Genomic DNA, 16,277 nt, shown 5'->3' with positions numbered 1-16,277 from the left:
TTGCTTTGAAGCCTCCTGGGGGCCAGTCTGTGGTAGATATTTCCAAGTACCTGCACTTCCTCTGTGGCCACAATAATTCCCAATTGCATTTGCCAAACTATGGCTCCAGTGATAGTCTTTGTTGGGGCCAAGCTTACCAAGTTGGGAGTCTGGCTGTGTGTAAGGAAAGGGGCTGCCATTCAGTAATGTCTTTCACAGGGAAATACATCATGGGTAAAGTTCCTAAGTCAGCTTTTGCTAACCTTTACCTGGACCTCCAGAGGGCAGCAGAGATCAGGTACAACACGAGAAACACTTGCAAGGCCTTTCAGAGAGACCTTGATTACGTTGGCCAGAAACATAGCTTCACATTCCTTCAAAATAGACTTGTAGTGAGCTTCATGGGAATGTAATAACTATGTTATTAACTAATGATAATTATTCCCTGTGGGTAAGACAAATGACCTGTAAGATTTTATATAAATTGACTCAGTTCTCATAATAACCCTGTGGTTTATATGATTATTCCTCTTTCTCCACTTCCTTCCTTCCCTCCTTTTCTTTCTTTCTTTCTTTCTTTCTTTCTTTCTTTCTTTCTTTCTTTCTTTCTTTCTTTCTTCCTTCCTTCCTTCCTTCCTTCCTTCCTTCCTTCCTTTCTCCCTTTCTTCCTTTCTTTCTCTTTCTTTTCTTTGATTGAAGAAATTAAAGAAGAAGAAAAAAAAGATAGTACTTTTGCAAGACCCCACAGTTAGTAGAGGCAGGGTTTGAACCAAACTACTTACACTAGAGAGTGTAAGTATCGGGGATGTATCAATAAAACAAAGTCCCTGCCACATTAGAGGAACAGACAGTAACTAACTGAATACAACAGACAAGCTCTGTTGTATAGCATCTATTGCTACTTGAAAGTTTGTGTTAGGTCACTTTTTTTCTTTTACTTTTTACTTTATCTTGCAATGATTTCAAACTTTTAAAAATGTTGCAAGAATAGTACAAAGAATTCCTGTATGTGGTAGTCCCTCCTTGTTGTTTTTACTCTCTGTGCTTTCAGTTATCCATGGCTAGGTGATGTCAAGAAATATTACACAAAATGAGATTTTTTTTTTGAGAGACAGACACCACATTTATGTAACTCTTATTATAGTGTATTGTTAAAGTTATTCTATTATTTACTTTGCTAATTTTTAATGTGCTTAATTTATAATTCACCAATATATAGGTGTACATGTGTAAGAAAAAAAAGACAGGTTATGTAGGGTTTGTTGCCACTATCTGAGGTTTTAGGCCTTCAGTGGGGGCTTTAGACCTTTGCCTCGCAGATAAAAGGGAGGACTACTGTATTTTTCATCTCAGTATACCAGTTGCTGACATCTGGTCAGATGTGTCCTCTCATTCTCACCCCGTTATCTCTTTGTATATGTGCATATTTATTTTTTTTCCAAACAACTTGAGAGTAAGATGCATGCACAGTGCCTTTTACAACTAAGTAGTGTGCAATTCTTACTAATGTTAAATCAGTTTACAATATAAGTATAATATAATGAGTTTACAATATTGTAAGATTTCAGAGGTACACTTTCACTTTCATGAAAGACCTACATTGATACCAGTTTTCACTAACCAAAAAAGATTTGAAAGGGGTTTCTGCTTTTTAAAAAAGATATTTATTTATTTATTTGTATATTCCCTTTTGTTGCCCTTGTTGTTTTACTGTTGTAGTTATTATTGTTGTTATTCATGTCGGTGTGGTGTTGTTGGATAGGACAGAGAAATGGAGAGAGGAGGGGAAGACAGAGAGGGGGAGTGAAAGATAGACACCTACAAACCAGCTTCACTGCCTGTGAAGCGACTCCCCTGCAGGTGGGGAGCCGGGGGTTCGAACCAGGATCCTTCTGTGGGTCCTTGCGCTTAACCTGTTGCACTACCGCCCGACTCTCTAGGGGTTTCTGCTTTTACAACAACTATTTAGAAGTAAAAACAATGCCCAGCATGTGTTTTGTAGCAATCAGTCTGGAGGCAGTGCATACATAGGCAGCAAAAGTGGGCGCTCCTTTATATAAATGGTGTGTCTGTCACATCAGAACTCCTGTTTTAACTATATGCCAGTGTTATTTAGGTTTTATGTGTTTGTTTGATTTGGTAAAGCTATTTTGGGGGATTTAGGAATGCTAAAAATGTTTCCATATATTAGACTCTTGGAAAAGTCAAGATGCATTTTTACATAGAAAAAAATACATCATGACTTTTCTGACACCCAGTAGATTGAATATAATCACTTTACTGCTGAAGTCTTTCATTTTATGAAAGTTTTTGTAGGAACTTTACTTTCAGATAGCAGGACTCATCTGTAATCTGGTTGTGCATGGAAATACCATATAGACAAAGAAGGCAGAGTTAAAGACTAAAGAGGGGCATTCCCCCCCCCACAAGGATTATTGCTGGGGCTCAGTGACTCTACCACTCCTGGTGGCCTTTTTTTTTTAAATTCTTTTTCTTTTTTTTTAATATTTATTTAATTTATTTATTCCCTTTTGTTGCCCTTGTTGTTTTATTGTTGTAGTTATTATTGTTGTTGTTGTTGGATAGGACAGAGAGAAATGGAGAGAGGAGGGGAAGACAGAGAGGAGGAGAGAAAGATAGACACCTGCAGACCTGCTTCACCGCCTGTGAAGCGACTCCCCTGCAGGTGGGGAGCCGGGGTTCGAACTTAATTCTTTTTCTTATAGAGATAGAAATAGGGAGAGAGGGGAAGAGGTAAGGAAAAGAATGAGACACATATAGCATAGCTCCACTGCTTGTGAAATTTCCCTCCTGCAGATGGGGACTGGACATTTGAACCCGGGTCTCTGCATGGTAATGTATGTGCTCTACTGAGTGAGCCACTGCCTGGCTCTAAGAGGGGGCATTTTTGAAGGGATGATTAGGGAAGAACTTTTTTTGGTAGACAGTATTTAGTATTTAACCAGAGAGATACATACAAGAGGTTGTAGGCTGAAGGTTGGGTGGTTCTGAGGTTGGAATGAGCTTGGGGTGTTATAAGGAGAGAAGGATATTTATGGTTAGTTGAAGTCTATGTTGTTGATGAACACAGGCCACAGAATATCAGTTGTGGATGGAAATAGGGAGAAAGGACCAATCCACTGTCTAAGTTGAGCCTTGCCTCTCTGGGTTCCTCTGCTTCCCTAAAGATATTTCTTGGGCTGGTGAAATAGCTCACTTGGGCCGTGTTCAACTTTGTCATATTGATGACCAAGGTTCAAGCCCAGCCCCATGGTACTGAAGGGAGCTTTGGTGCTGTGGTCTCTTTTACTCTCTTCCTGACTCTTCTCTCTCTCTCTCTCTCTCTCTCTCTCTCTCTCTCTATATATATATATATATATATATATATAGTCTTCTGTACAGTCTTGATACCGCCATGGTGCATGGTGTGTTCCCTCAACTATGGATACAGTTTTAAGGCATCCAGAATCTGGGGCAGCCAGACTTGTACCACCACCACTCCCAAAGCCTGGCACAAACAATCTGAGAACCAAAAGTTACATATGCTGGAGTGAGTCTTCTCTAACTCAGATGAGTCCTTGAAAAAAAAAAAATCCTATCCCTGTTAACATAAGGACCTAACACTTGCAGTTCTTTGCAGGTTGAGAAACTTGTCCTCTCAGGGCCAGGTGGTGGCACAGTTGGTGGAGTGCACATATTATAATGCATAAGGACCCAAGTTTGAGCCCCCAGCCCCCACTTGCAGGGGGGAAAGCTTTGTGATTAGTAAAGCAGTGTTGCAAGTATCTCTCTCCCTCTCTATCACCCTTTCCTTCTTGATTCCTGACTGTCTCAATCCAATAATAAATAAAGGTAATAAAAAATAAAAAAAAGAGTTGTCCCCTCTTCATAGAACTTTGCTTCCCAAGCCAGGCCCCTTGTCAAACATGCTTCAACCTTGCCATATTAAACCTGCATTCAACCCAGGTGGGGTTCAGTTGGCTATTGGTCAGGAGATGGAAAGTAACTTGCCTCTGTGAGCAGCCACCTCTGCCTCTGAGATCTGTGAAAGAAATGAAGGCATAGGAGGAGAAGGGGCAGGGATGACTCACCAGGTGAAGTTCACTGTACTATGTACAAGGATTCAGGTTTGAGTTCCTCTCCACCACAGGGGAAGCTTTATGAGCAGCGAAGTGGCCCTATGATGTCTCACTTTCTCCCCGCCCCCCCCCCCCCCCCCCCCGTCTCTTACCCTCTACCTTAAAAAAAAAAAATTCTGCTGAGAGCGAAAGAATTGCACCAGAGTGCAGTGTGGAACCCCAGTGATAACCCTGGTGGTAATCAATAAATCAGTCAATTAACCCAGAATGAAATGGAGGTACAGAATTCAAAAACTCCAGATCACCAAGAATCTTTGCTCCTCTTTCTTCCTTGTAGAGTCCCTGATTGAGGTGGGTCTTGTGGCATCTTCCTTAGGCCTGGATTAGAGACAATTTCCATCTAGACCCAGAGAGGACTGAGTGGGTTAATCTAGGATTTCTAAACCTCACCATTATTTACAGTTGGGGCCTGTTAATAATACTTTGCTGGGGGGTGTCTCATGTGTTGTGTTGTAGGACATTAGTATCACTGACCTCTATCCATTACAGACCAGAACTTGACAACTGCTTGGTCCAATCTTTGTCCGCTCTTAAGCTAATGTCTGTGTCTCAACTGTTACCACTATGGTAGTGAGGAGGGACTGAAAGTCCTCAAACATTTATTTCAGTGCTTAAACTTAGTTGGATACATCAGTCTCCTTGGCAGTAATGGGGACAGAGATCAGGGAGAAAAGGGAGAAAAGGGATGATAATCTTCTCTCAAAAAAATTTTTTTTCGCTCATAAAACTAGACCAAGGGGAATGATGGAAATAGAGTTGGTGTTGGAAGTAAGTCTCTTAATAGCCGCCCCACCAATACAGATACACCTCTTGCCACTCTATGTATTGCTTTCTTCTCCCCCCTTGAAGGCAGACTTTTTTTTTTCTTCAGGGATGAAAGAGAAATTAATGCATGAAAAGAAGACTATTGTATAGACCTAATTAACTTGTTTGTTTTAGATTAAGACAGAGGTGGGGGGGAGGGAGAGGAGGAAGGACAGGGAGGGAGAAAAATTATAGTGTAGTTTTTACTGTAGTGGGGACCAGGCTTGAATCTGGGTCACACACATGGCAACTCAATGCACTACCCAAGTGAGCTATTTCAGTGACCAGAGACTGATTTAGAATAAGAGCTTGGCAGGAACCACAGAATCTGGGCACTAGTGAAGGAGAAGTAGAAGGGATTCACCACAGGATATAGACTACAATGGGGTGAATGAGCCACAAGGGACTGGCAGCAGCAGGAGAAGAAGATATTTGAAGATTTGAGGTTTTTTTTTTTTTTTTTTTTTGGAGGGAGTACTGAAAAGCAGGAAGGGAGATTCAGAGTTTGGAAAATTATCTGCTAAGAGACTCAGCCTTTGGCCTGGCTCCATGAATATTTGTTTTTCTCTAGGTACATAGACTTGTAAAACCACAGGCTGTCGGAGCTTAAAGGAAACTTAAGAGACTATTAATAGTTCAGTCAACTGAATGCAGGTTCTTCTCTTTTAAAAGAATATATATTGCTGGGGCTCAGTGCTGGCCCTATGAATCGACTGCTTCTGGCACTTTTTCCTTTTTAGTGAATAGGACAGAGAGAAATTGAGAGGGGAGGGGAAGATAAGGAGAGAGAAAGATAGACATCTGTAGACTTGCTTCACCACTTGTGAAGCTTTCCCATGCAGGTGGTGGTGGTGGTGGGGGGGCCTCAAACTTGGATCCTTGCACTTAGCACCATGTGTGCTTAAAAGGGTGCACCACTGCCTGGGCCCTAAAAGAATATATTTTACTTATTTATTTTATATAGAGACAAAAATTGGGAAGGGAGGAGGAGATGGAGAGGGAGAGAGATACCTGCAACACTGTTTCATTGCTTGTGAAGTTTCCCCCTTACAGGAGGGGACCGAGGGCTTGAACCTGGGTCCTTGTGCATGGTAATGTGTTCTCTACCAGGTGCACCACTGCCCAGCCCCTGAATTCAGGTTCTTTCACTGATTCATCAGCATTAGAATTTGTGACTGATACTTGTTCACAATCTTCCCTTCTGCACTCCTCCCACCCCGAATCCCTTTATCCTTGAAAGTAAGTGAGAATTGAAAATAAGTCAAACAGCCAGAAATTAATGTTCTAACAGATAAAGCTGACTAGAGAATTCAGTCTAGAATGTATAATCATAATAAAGGTTTCTAATTATTATCCCCCAGAGTCAGACTTGTTTACCCAGGACTGAAGGATTCTACTCTGCAGGGCAAGAACCTGCCCTGGGAAGTTTCCTGTAAGGAGAGTGGAGGGCTGGGAGAGCAGCTCAGGTCTTCTCTGGACAAACAGTTCTCAAGGGTCCGAGTAAGGAGACACACTTGTTTTGTTCTCCCAGATTTGCAAAGCACATGAGTCTAGGTAGCAGTTAGTGAGGAAGTAGAGAGTAGAGAGAAGGAGTAGAGAGGTCTTTGGTCAGAAAAGTCAGATGACGCTACTTTATGGGAAGGGTAAAATGGAGAGAGAGAAAGAGAGAGAGAGAGATGGAGAGAGAGAAATGAGTTTTAGAGTTACCATTTAATCAATGCAGACTTTACTCCAAGAAAACCAAAGCCCAGAGAAGCAAAGTGATTAGCTCAAGGTCATATAACTGTGAGGACAGGAAAAGATTTTCTAGATTCCAAATTCCAAGGCTTTATCTTTCCACAGAGCAAGTCAGGGTCATTAGTGTGCCAGTAACAGAAATCTCTTGCTCTATCATCCTGGAGGTTCTCTCACCCTTTCCTCCATCACCTCCTGTCTGCAGCTCTACCTCATCACCTCCATCTACATTTCCCACCTCCAATTATTTTCTTCACCTTCATTCACACTTCATTCACTCTCCTGTATCCTTCTTCCTCTCCATTTGTGCCCCACTACCCTCTTGCCATTTCCCCCATTCTACACACCCCTTCCACCTCTACCAGTATTTCAGATTCATTACTGCCACCATCCTTTTTGTTAGAAGGCAGCCAGGATAGATCATTTGAGTGAAGGGGAAGGTATGATTTATTTCAGGCTCAGGGAAAAAAAAAAGACTAGTATAGCCACAGGCCCTTTGGAATATAACTAAAATATTCCTACTAGCTGTCTACAAAATGGAGGACCCCAACTCTTCATCTGCACTATTCTAGCCTTTAGGTTCATGATTGGGCAACAATTTGTTTGGCTTTGTGTGTTAACTCTCTTTTCAGCCACCAGGTTCCAGATGCTAACATGATGCCAACCAGGCTTCCCTGGACAGATGACTCCACCAACGTGTCCTGGAACTCCATTTCCCCAGAGCCCCACCTTACTAGGGAAAGAGAGAGGCAGGCTGGGAGTATGGATTGACCTGTCAACACCCATGTTTAGCGGGAAAGCAATTACAGAAGCCAGACCTTCCACCTTCTGCATCCCACAGTGACTTTGGGTCCATACTCCCAGAGAGTTAAAGAATAGGAAAGCTGTGGTCTGGAAGGTGGCACAGTGGATAAAGCACTGGATTCTCAACCATGAGATCCTGAGTTCAATCCCTGGCAGCACATGTACCAGAGTGATGGCTGGTTCTTTCTCACCTTCTATCTTTCTCATGAATAACTATATTCTTTAAAAAAAAATAGGAAAGCTATCAGGGGAATGGATGGAATATGGAATTCTGGTGGTGGGAGTTGTGTGGAGCTCTTATCCTATGGTTTTGTCAGTGTTTCCTTTTTATAAATAAAAAAAAAAGCAAACTTTTTATATGGTTCTAGCCTGGAGAAGTCTTTAAGACATCACAGATCTCTTCAGCTTTTGATCTCCTCAATCCCTCAAAAAAAATGACTATCTTGTAGTATTTTATGAAGATTGTGAAGGAACTATACAACATGCTTATACAAGCTCATTGTCCACAAGTACAAACTGTCACAATTTCCAATCCAGAGTGTAATCTGATAGTTTTAGATACCTGCAATATGATAAGACCCATTGTTAGCAGTTGAAGAGATTTATATTAACTGTAGGCTTGGGTGCTAGCCAGCTGGGTCACTCCAGTAGGTCACCCCAGACCCAATCCTGTGCTGGCTATAGCAGTGTTATCAGCCATCTTTAAGATAGATGACCACAGGTAGGAATGGGTCTTGTTGAAGGTCTTCCCCAGATCTCTTATCCCTTCAAGACAGCCACCAAATAATCTGGGTCAGAAACCATTATGAAATGAAACCTGAAACATAATTAAGACCATATAGTTAAAGAGCAGATAAAGACTGCATGGGACGATCACAAAGTTAAAATCCAAGACAAAATTCAGAGAAAAGATGTCTGCCTATGATGGTGGATACTTCTGCTCAGCTTTGGCACCACCCTGATCTGTCAGCTAACCAAATACTGTTCCCTCACCCTGCAGGAGTCTCCCTCCCCCCACCCTGGTCACATGGCTGGTCGTCACTGAGCCCCACAAGTCAATCTTCAATGCCCCAAATACTGTTCAGTCTGGAAATCACAAGGCGTCCTTCCTGCCACCTAATAGCAACAGAACAAGTGACTGGCTTTCCTGAGATTTTGATCCTGGTTTCCTGTGCTAAGAGTGTGAAGGTAAGTTTGTAGCTTAGCTTGGAGATAATAGAAAAACTATGCAGATAAAGCAACAGTTACTTTGCCCTAAGGACACAAAATATTTGAGAATGAGCTATACACACACACACACACACACACACACACACACACACACACACACACACACACACACACACCAGCCACCCTGGTTGATGCTTAAATTTGCAGGATACAGACACAAAACTTTACTTCCAGTTAACAGAAATGACCAGAGTCTCACTCTGACACCCTGGTGAGTTAATTCTTTTTTGTTCTGTTTGATAGAATTGAGAATATCTCTCTCCTAGGCATGTAAATTTCTGCTCTTTTGGCCAAACTTACTAGACTGGTCAAAATACATATGAAGTGAATGAAAATCCTCAGACTTATCTCTTTCCTAGAAAACTATTTGAAAATAGATTACATCTGATAACGTGACATCCCAAAATAGAAACTAGACAGTGGCTAGCCTCATTTCTCTTTGTTTTGTCATTGCTAATTTGCTTTTTTTTTTTTTCTTTCCTTGTTTTGTTTTTCTTTCTTGGGGGTATGATAGGGGCAGCTACAGGGCTCAGAAGCAATGGGGAAGCAATGATTGGGAGGTTAGTGTTTCATTGGCATTTAGTTTAGTTCTTGAAAACCTAGCATACACAGTGTTATTCTTTGTTCATTTTCTTTTTTTTTAATTTATTTTATTTATTTATTCCCTTTTGTTGCCCTTGTTTTATTGTTGTAGTTATTATTGTTGTTGTCATTGTTGGATAGGACAGAGAGAAATGGAGAGAGGAGGGGAAGACAGAGAGGAGGAGAGAAAGATAGACACCTGCAGACCTGCTTCACCGCCTGTGAAGCAACTCCCCTGCAGGTGGGGAGCCGGGGTTCGAACCGGGATCCTTATGCCGGTCCTTGTGCTTTGCGCCACCTGCGCTTAACCCACTGCACTACAGCCCGACTCCCTCTTTGTTCATTTTCTACCAGAGTTTTCATTGGGGCTTTGTGTCTATATGATTTTACCACTCCCGGCAAACTCCCCCCTCCATTTTTAAGATGGAGAGAGAGAGAGAGAGAAGAGAGAGGGAGGGAGAGAGAGAGAGAGAAGGAAAGACATCACAGTACTGCTCTACTGCTCCTTAAACTTTCCCTTTGCATGGTGCTCCCATATAGTGGCTGGGGGGCTTAAACCCAGGTCCTTGCACATAACAAGATGTGTGCTTTACTGGGTAAGTTATCACCTAACCACACTTTTTTCTTTTTAAAGATTTATTTAACACACACACACACACACACACACACACACACCAGAGCACTGTTCACTTTAGGCATATGGTGGTACCAGAGACTGAACCTGGAGCCTCTGTGGCTTCAGGCATACAAAGCTGGTATAATACCACTGCAATCTTCTGACCCCTGTCCCTGTGCCATTCTTATTAATTTAGTTCACAAAATAATCCCAGGTGACCCCTTAGGTCCCTTTCTGAAATCTTAGACTTATCCACTGAATCAGAAACTCTGGGTGGGGGGTGGGGATGGGAACACAATCTCTGTTAACCAGTATTCTACATGACTAACACAAGTTCAAGTTTGAGAAACATAGTCATTTAAAAAAAAAAAATTCCACCAGGGCTATTATTGGGGCTGGTTGTTGGTACTATGAATTCACTGCTCCTGGCAGCCATTTCCTTTCCTTTTCTTTTTTTTTCCCCCCCTTCTATTTTATTTTATAGGACAAAGAGAAATTGAGAGGGGAAGGGAAAATAGTGAGAGAGAAAGACACCTGTATAGACACCACCTATGAAGCATCCCCTCTGGGTCTTGAACCCAAGTTCTTGTGCATGGTAACTGGGTATGCCACCACCTGCCTTTTTAAAAACATTTTTATTTATAAAAAAGAAACACTGACAGAAACCACAGGATAAGAGGGGTACAACTCCACATAATTCCCACCACCAGAACTCCGTATTCCATCCCGTATTCCTCCCGTTAGCTTTCCTATTCTTTATCCCTCTGGGAGTATGGACCCAGATTCATTATGGGGTGCAGAAGGTGAAAAGTCAGGCTTCTGTAATTGCTTCCCCACTGAACATGGGCTTTGACAGGTCGATCTATACTCCTAGCCTGTCTCTCTCTTTCCCTAGTGAGGCGGGGCTCTGGGGAAGCGGAGCTCTAGGACACATTGGTGGGGTCATCTGCCCAGGGAAGTCCAGTTAGCATCATGTTAGCTGTGGCTATACTAGTTTCCCCCCCCCTAAGCCTGAAATCTGATATGCAGGTGGATCCAAGTTATTGTCTGGGGAGATGATGTCATGGCTGGAAAAGGAACAGAAAGTTAGATCAGGGAAGAGAGTAGCTCCCAAATATGGGAAAGGGGTATAAATATTGTTGACTGTAAACCCCATCAATTTGATGTGATCTGGGGCCCATATTCAGCTTAGGAGCCTATGTGACCTCTGCATCCCTGTAGATCTGAGCTCACATTCTATTGTCATGAGTAGGAACATTCCAAGCTGCCCCAATTTCAGAACCCATCTTCTTCAGGTGGAACATAGAGTATGTTATACAGCCTCCCTTCAGAGGATGGAACATTCTCTGCCACTGTTGACCCACACTGAGGGCAAGGTCTATGGGGCCCACAAAGGGGTCTATTGTGTCGTTCCTGATAGAGATGATTGGTAACAATGGAGAGAGGGATTTATTCAAGGTCTAGTCCCATCATGTCTTTTTGAGAATCTCAGGACTTTCGGACTAAGGTTTCAGCTGATGGGGTGGCCTGATAGTGACTAAAGAGTCATCATTAAAGTATGCCAGTCTCTTGCCCTTATTCAGCTTCTGTAGTCCTTACTTTGATAAGGTTAGCTTTGGAGTGACTGAGGGAAGTGTAATATGCAGTAGGTGAGGAGGGTATCTAAGTCTAAGTAGACATTATTTCATTAGGAACTTTATGGTGACTTTTTAGGTCTTTCTACTTGCTTGCTGCATATATTGACTCACAGCAGACTATTGTGCATTTTGCTTTCAGGTATATATTTTGCCCAAATTTATGAATATATGTAAACATATGCCCTATCTCACGAGATCTGGTCTATATCTAGGTTTTGGGACTTTTTTTAGGAAGTGAACCACTTGAAATGGAATTAGAGAGTCCTATGAAAGGAAAGTTCTCACCCGAGTAATGATGCTGAAGGATTGACATTCCATGCCTGATGTGAAACATGCCGAGGTGGTACTCATTACATTGAATAGGTTGGGATCAGCAGATGCAACATCATTTAGTATGAATTGACAGAAGCATGCAGGAAAGTGAGCCCCACACTAGAGGTTCCAGGACTGGGGGAAATATAGACTCTATACAGGAAGCAGGAGGTTCCTTCTGTCTTAGGGTTTAAGAAGTTAATAGATAGTTATTGCTATAATCAAATTTTTTGGAAATTGGTTTAACTTTGAAAATCCCCTTGTTAGGATTTGCTATATCATCCACATCTCCATAATTACTGTCCTTTGACATTATTTGTATATAGCTGTGTCTTATAGACTAATGCCACCAGTTGCTTCTGAGAACCATTGTCTTAAGGCATCTTTTTTTTTTTCTTGGTAGTTCTTCTGACTTTTATTTATCTATAAAAAATATTAATTTGGGAGTCGGGCTGTAGCGTAGCGGGTTAAGCGCAGGTGGCGCAAAGCACAAGGACCGGCATAAGGATCCCGGTTCGAACCCCGGCTCCCCACCTGCAGGGGAGTCGCTTCACAGGTGGTGAAGCAGGTCTGCAGGTGTCTATCTTTCTCTCCCCCTCTCTGTCTTCCCCTCCTCTCTCCATTTCTCTCTGTCCTATCCAACAACTAACAACATCAGCAATGGCAATAATAATAACCACAATGAGGCTGCAACAACTAGGGCAACAAAAAGGGGGAAAAATGGCCTCCAGGAGCAGTAGATTCATGGTGCAGGCACCGAGCCCAGCAGTAACCCTGGAGGAAAAAAAAAAAATTAATTTATTTTATGGAGTGTGTGTGTCTGTGTGTGTGTGTGCATGTGTGTGTATGTGTGTGTGTGTGTGTGTGTGTGTGTGTGTGTGTATGTGTGTGTGTGTGTGGTGATGGCCAGGACATACCGCTTTGGCGTATGTGGTGTCTAGGATCAGACCCAGAAATTCACACATGTGAGTTCTGAGTTCTACCCACTGAACCACCTCCCTGGCCTGTTTATTTTAGTTTTTAAAAACATGTTTAAAAATTATTTTGGGAGGGAGGAAGAGAGAGAATGTGTTTGTGTGTGTCAAAACCAGGGCCTCATGATATTTTTTTCCCAATCATTCTTTGTGCAGAGTATTCATTTGGTCCATTTTATTTGAAGCTGTCATATCATAGTACTAAGAAGTTATTTTAGTTCTTTATTTAAAATTTTTTAAAAATTTCTTTATTGGGGAATTAATGTTTTACATTCAACAGTAAATATAATAGTTTCTACTTGCATAACATTTCCCAGTTTCCCATATAACAATACAACCCCCACCAGGTCCTCTGTCATCCTTCTCGGACCTGTATTCTCCCCACCCACCCACCCCCACCCCAGAGTCTTCTACTTTGGTGCAATACGCCAATTCCAGTTCAGGTTCTACCTGTGTTTTCTCTTTTGATCTTGTTTTTTCAACTTCTTCCTGAGAGTGAGATCATCCCATATTCATCCTTCTGTTTCTGACTTATTTCACTCAACATGAATTTTTCAAGGTCCATCAAAGATCGGCTGAAAACGGTGAAGTCACCATTTTTTACAGCTGAGTACTATTCCATTGTGTATATATACCACAGCTTGCTCAGCCACTTATCTATTGTTGGACACCTGGGTTGCTTCCAGGTTTTGGCTATTACAAATTGTGCTGCCAAGAACATATGTGTACACAGATCTTTTTGGATGGATGTGTTGGGTTCCTTAGGATATATCCCCAGGAGAGGAATTGCAGGGTCATAGGGTAGGTCCATTTCTAGCCTTCTGAGAGTTCTCCAGACTGTTCTCCACAGAGGTTGGACCAATTGACATTCCCACTAGCAGTGTAGGAGGGTTGCTTTGACCCCACACCCTCTCTCCAGCATTTGCTGCTGTTACCTTTTCTGATATATGACATTCTCACAGGAGTGAAGTGGTATCTCATTGTTGTCTTGATTTGCATTTCTCTGACAATCAGAGACTTGGAGCATTTTTCATGTGCCTGTCAGCCTTTTGGATCTCTTCTGTGGTGAATATTCTGTCCAAGTCCTCCCCCCATTTTTGGATGGGGTTATTTGTTGTCTTGTTGTTGAGTTTGGCAAGCTCTTTATATATGTTGGTTATTAAACTCTTGTCTGATGTATGGCATGTAAAGATCTTCTCCCATTCTGTGAGGGGTCTTTTGGTTTGGATAGTGGTTTCTTTGGTTGTGAAGAAGCTTTTTAATTTGATGTAAGCCCATAGGTTTATACTTGCCTTAGTCTTCTTTGTAATTGGATTTGTTTCATTAAAGATGTCTTTAAAATGTATGCGGAAAAGAGTTCTACCAATATTTTCCTCTAAGTATCTGATAGTTTGTGGTCTAACATCCAAATGGAACATAAATTCCTTCATCCACTTGGAATTTATATTTGTATTTGGTGAAATACAGTGGTTCAGTTTAATTCTTCTGCATGTTTCAACACATTGTTTCTAACACCATTTGTTGAAAAGACTCTGCTTTCCCCATTTAATAGTTTGGGCCCATTTGTCAAAGATTAAATGTCCATAGGTGTGGGCACTCTGTGTCTTTTAATAGGTGAATTCAGGCCATTGACATTTATTGATATCAAAGATTGAAGATATTTTAACGCCATTCTTGTAGAGTTTTAGAGTGTTCTGATATATATCCTATTTATGGTGGTCTGATTGTTTATAGGAGACCTTTCAGAACTTCTTTCAGGGCAGGTTTGGTGATAGTTGATTCCTTCAACTGTTGCTTGTCTGAGAAGGTTTTGATGCCTCCATCTAGTCTGAATGACAGTCTAGCAGGATACAGTAGTCTTGGTTGAAAGCCTTTCTCATTGAGCACTCAATAGATATCTTGCCATTCTCTTCTGGCCTGTAGTGTTTGTGTGGAGAAGTCTGCTGCTGATCTTATGGGTTTTCCTCTGTAGGTGACTCTTTGTTTTTCTCTTGCAGCCTTCAGGATCCTTTCTTTATCCTTATTCCTTTCCATTCTAAGTATGATGTGTCTTGGTGCCTTTAAGTCTGGGTTAATTCTGTTTGGGACCCTCTGGGTTTCTTGAATCTTTATGTTTTTTATGTTGTCTAGACTAGAGAAGTTTTCAGCTATTATGGCCTGAAGAATGCTTTCTTCCTCTCCCTCTCTTTCTTCCTCTGGTAAGCCAATAATGCGTATATTGTTTCTTTTGAAGAAACACAAGACTCTCTTGTTGTTTTCAGCATCTCTTAGTCTCTTATTGAGATCTCTTACTTCTTTTTTAGTTGTCTCTAATTCGTTCTCGATCTTGCTGATTCTGTCTTCAGCCTCATTGATTCTATTCTCTCTGCCCTCTACTGTTTTCTGGAGTTCATCTGTTTTTTTACCCTGTTGTGATACTGTTTTAGCTTGTTCAGCTAGTTGTGTTCTTAGCTCAGCTATTTCAGCTTTCAGCTCTCTAATAACCTTGAGATAATTAGTGTTTTCTTCCAGAGTCTCATTTGTTGTTCCTGTATTTCTGATTACAATTCTTTCAAATTCTTTACTCACTCCTGTGATTATTTCCTTAGCTAGTGTCTGGATTTTGAACTTGTTATTTTGTGCTTCACCCTTTGTGGGGCTTTTAGCTGGACTCTTGTCCTGGTTGGTTTCTCCAATATTTCTTCTTGTTGGTTTAACCATTTTATATATTATGTTATGAGTTCCCTCTCTCAGTACTTTTCAAATTACTGATCACTACTGCCTGGATTGACTTGTGTCTAAGTAAGTTAATTGAAGGGTTCACAGTGGTGGAAGTTAACAGTTGTTTCAATAGTATTTTAATCCCTGAGTTGGAACTCAGTGATTTAAAAGCCTCTTTTTTTTTTTTCTTCCATGTAGGCTATGGGAGCCTGAGGGCTTTTAAACTATAAGTAGGCTTCTTAGCTTAATCACTGACTCCTGACCAAGAGATAAAGCAGGGTGTGGCAGAGATACTCCAGTGGTTATGCAAAGAGACTTTCACAGCCCCACAGCTATGCCACAGAGGTATGGGTCTTCTCCTGAGTTTCCTGGTTAGATTTCTGTCCCCTGGCATGCTCCCTGCCGCTGCTCCAGATTCTGAGGGCAGTAGCAATGGAGACTCAGAGTTGCACTTGGTGAGTCTCTGGGGAGTCCTCTCCTCCCTTCAGCTGTCCCCTTGTTGGTGGAACAGACTGGAGGTGGTGTCTCAACTGATAAACTGCTGAACTGTTACCAGTCACTTAATCTCTCCCTAGGCTCCTCTCTGTCACCACCCACGTGTGTCTGCACTCACCAGTGATTTGGTGGGTTCCTGTAGTCATTCTAGTCCTGTCTTGTTAAGGTCCCAGGTGGTCTCCTTTGGTATTCCTAGTTGATCCGGGAGAGGAGAGGAGAGAAACAGATCTGCTGCTGCTCGTAGCCCCGCCTCCCATTTTAGTTCTTAAAA

At 41.8% G+C, this 16,277-nt stretch overlaps 1 protein-coding gene across 1 annotated transcript in view; it reads left to right on the top strand.

The window, feature by feature from the left end:
- The first annotated feature begins 8,463 nt into the window (after nt 1-8,463).
- The window catches only part of SLC4A5 (solute carrier family 4 member 5), a 110,187-nt gene continuing 102,373 nt past the window's right edge, over nt 8,464-16,277 (top strand). The window contains exon 1 of the mRNA XM_060187548.1: nt 8,464-8,648. The gene's annotated coding sequence lies outside the window, so the exon portion shown is untranslated. The remainder of the gene's footprint in view (nt 8,649-16,277) is intronic.

Source organism: Erinaceus europaeus, chromosome 3, assembly GCF_950295315.1.
Source record: "Erinaceus europaeus chromosome 3, mEriEur2.1, whole genome shotgun sequence".
In the NCBI taxonomy this organism is placed as follows: domain Eukaryota; kingdom Metazoa; phylum Chordata; class Mammalia; order Eulipotyphla; family Erinaceidae; genus Erinaceus; species Erinaceus europaeus.
Note: the sequence above shows the minus strand (reverse complement) of the source record. Positions and strands in the feature narration are given on the sequence as shown.